The sequence below is a fragment of the Lagenorhynchus albirostris genome, chromosome 16 (assembly GCF_949774975.1).
Source record: "Lagenorhynchus albirostris chromosome 16, mLagAlb1.1, whole genome shotgun sequence".
NCBI classification, from domain to species: Eukaryota; Metazoa; Chordata; class Mammalia; order Artiodactyla; family Delphinidae; genus Lagenorhynchus; species Lagenorhynchus albirostris.
The window spans coordinates 40,213,985-40,217,585 of NC_083110.1; the positions used below are offsets into that span (position 1 = coordinate 40,213,985).

General features: G+C 43.2%; 1 pseudogene; it reads right to left on the reverse strand.

The window, feature by feature from the left end:
- Positions 1–1,731: 1,731 nt before the first annotated feature.
- LOC132507376 (S-adenosylmethionine decarboxylase proenzyme-like) lies at positions 1,732–2,707 on the reverse strand (annotated as a pseudogene).
- Positions 2,708–3,601: the final 894 nt, after the last annotated feature.

Here is a 3,601-nt window from a genome sequence, read left to right on the forward strand (position 1 = left end):
TGACTATTGGAATTCTGTATGTTATGTTTTATGAAGAGCATTCTGCTTCCCTGTGTATATATCTGAATAACCTGGACAGCTCTCATTCTAGCAGTCATTCACTTGATCCTGTGAAGCCATGGTGAAGGGAACATCACACTGAGAGACACAGATGAAGTCAGAACACTATCATACGCATCACAAAGTCACAGGATTTTAAGTCACAAGGTGAAAAAGACATTGATTCTGCTTTAAACCAAAGTTTACAAGAAACTGTCACTGGAAATTCATGGAAATGGCTGCTAATGTAAAACCTAAAGTGAATGATCCAAGCCAGCTTGACTTACTGAATCCAGTACAGCCTTTATGCTAAATCTCCCTGCTAATAAACTCGGTGATAAAAAATAAATAAATGAATCCTTGCATACCACTACTTCACACGTTAGTAAAGGCACAGTGCTCATGAGAAGCTAATCTCATATACTGGGAAGCACAGGATGGCAAATGGTTTCTGTACAGTCATGTCAGTACATCTACATCCCAATCTACAACACTCTATGGGTCATCCTTGATAATCAACTAATGAAGTTTATTTTGTCACTATCTTCCAAAAGAGCCCATGCCACTTACAAGGAAGCCAAATTCTCTTAACCTTAAATGAATATTAAGCCCAAGATCTACCCCAGCTTCCCCTATGGGTAATAAGATTAGTATAAATCGGGCTTCCCTGGTGGTGCAGTGGTTGAGAATCTGCCTGCTAATGCAGGGGACACGGGTTTGAGCCCTGGTCTGGGAGGATCCCATATGCCGCGGAGCAACTAGGCCCGTGAGCCACAACTACTGAGCCTGCGGGTCTAGAGCCTGTGCTCTGCAACCAGAGAGGCCGCGATAGTGAGAGGCCCATGCACCACGATGAAGAGTGGCCCCTGCTTGCCGCAACTAGAGAAAGCCCTCGCACAGAAACGAAGGCCCAACACAGCAAAAATAAATTACTTAATTAATAAACTCCTACCCCCAACAGCTAAAAAAAAAAAAAGATTAGTATAAATCCACAGTGTAACTGTGTATTGCTTTATTTGAGGGGTGCAGGGGAGACACCCAGGTAAGAAAAAAATCAATTAAAGGACTAGGAATGTAAGGAGCAATAATGTTAAAATAGTAAAATACAAAAAATGAGTAACTGCAATCATTTTCTTAGGAGGACTTGATTCGTGGAAGAAAAACTAATTGGTTTACGAAAAACATCTGTATGAAGTAGAAATTGGTTTCAATAACATTAGTAGAGAATACATTCTAGAAAGTAACAGTAACTAGAATGTACAAATTCTGACCGCAATTTAATAGAACAATCCCAGATGGTTAGGCTGAGGCCAACACCTAATGAGGACAAAACCTCTGTCTATGGGAAATTTTGGTTGATACCTGGAGAAATATTACACTGTGCATAAACCAAAGTGAATTGTTTTCACAAGTGTTATAAAGTTTCATATAGTAAAGCGTTTTTCTATATGCACTTCAGTTTCACAGCAAGAGTGGTATAGAATACCTAAACACACAAGAGACCATTCATGCAAGATATCTCACTCCTTGGTATAATAACGCATACAATCCAAAATGATTACACTGTCATCACATCTAGGGCTTTCTGCAACTACAAGGTAGTGGTTGTAGAAAGCATGGACCTCAGTATCAGCTGCGGGCCCAGCCATCACCTTCTATACGTTTTCTTTTTGCATTTTTACTTCATTTTTCTTAATTCTGCTGTTATTACCGTTTCTTAGCAAAACTGGTAAAAACAAAATTGTAATCACTGAACATAGCACTCCTCTGGTAATCAAGGCATTTAAAACTTTCAATCTTGTGGGACAAAGAAAGCACTGTTGACAAACAGGGTAATCAAAAATTTTCTTGGCATAAAACCCCACAACTTTCTTAATCAGGTCATTATAAGAGTTCATATGAAGTTTGTTTCAAAGCTGCCTGAGAAAATTCTGGTTCTGGAGTGGCGTGAATAGCCCAGCAAGTTCCCTACGATTTCATTCCACTCACTGAATACCCACAAGGATTGAACTGTGTGACATCAATGACAGAACCTAGCACGAGTTCTACTCTCATTAATGACATCTTTGCAGTAACACCATCTTTCACGTAAAATTAGTCCATAACTTCTGGGTCAAGCTCACTCATCAGTATTTCCTGGGTTTGATCTAGCTGACTGATTACCCAGCTCTCTGGAAAATCCAGAGTATACCACTATGAACAGTCTGAGTTCATCCGTCCTATACAATATGCTGTTCCATTGGGAAAAATTATATTAAGAAACTATTTCTTCCTGGAAATTCCAGTGTGGGTTCCCTTGGTGAGAAAGCTTCATGAAATTCTTAGGAGAATAAAAGAAGCTTTGAATTGAATCGAAACCGTTGTAATTTCTAGCAAGCTTCAACAGGGGAACCAGTGCTTTCAGCAGAAGGTGGTACCACACATCTTCAAAATGAAACATCTCTTGGAGACAAAAATGTTATTCTCACTGAACACATAAGCTTCCTGCTTGTCAGTTTTTGCCACACTCATGACTGACCACTAAACATCCTTCAAAAGTATGTCCCACTGGGATCATGGGGTGGTTTGAAGATTCCCCAGATCCTTGGTTTGTGACAGGTTGCTGCCAGGAGAACTAGAAGTCCAGCAGCTTCTTGCTTCCTTCGGAAAAAAAATGTGCAGCTTCCATCACCAGGAGATTAGCAAATAATTAACAACCACAGAAAATCAACTAAATCTCTTCTCCCATTGCTGCCAGTGCCACCAATTACTCCAACTGTGTTACCAAAGTTCAGTCTCCTTTTCTGCTTTAATTTTATATTGACTCTTTTTTAAGGAAAGCATTAATAAAATTTACCAGGCCTTTTTTGTTTCTGGAGTGCAGAGAGAGACGAAAGTTGATCACGAGTCTGCTGGAAACAGAGGCAGATAAAATTCAGCGTCTCAGAGTCCCCTGTTTGCCATCAGAGGGAGTAGAGACAGCAGCTAGCTAAGTGAACAACCTGTAATAGGGGCGGAGCGGGTGCGCAGCCGTTAGTGCAACCATTAGTGTGCCACCGTTAGCACGAGACCCGTAGGGCAGTGGTTAGAGGTCCCGCTCTGCCAACAGTCAGCCTGGCAGTGGTCCTCGCGGCAGCAAGTACAGTGGGAAGCAGGTCACAGCCTTCTCCCTGGGGCCCTCCAGGCCCTCTGGCCTCAGGCCAGCGGGTGAGCTGCGGGCCCAGGGACAGGCTGAGGGCTGTGTCCTGCAGAGCTCCAGAGTCCTCGCCAGGGCCGCCCACTGGCTGGGCCCAGACCTTGAAGCAGCCCAGAACCTCTCCCCCATCCCCACCTCCAGGACCTAATGGCAGCAGCAGTCTCCATGGGTCACAGTCCGTGGAGGCCTCAGCAACTGGACTACATGGGCACTGCCATTAGGGTAATAGCTTCAGTCTCTCCATTCAAGTTGCAAAAATTGGTCCAGCTTAGATCAGTTGTCTACCGCTAGGAGGTGGCCAGAGGTCAGGGTTAAGTTGCAAAGACACTGCACATCATTACCTCAGATCCACCTCTGTAGTTGGGCAACTGTTCTCAAAAAAGGGCA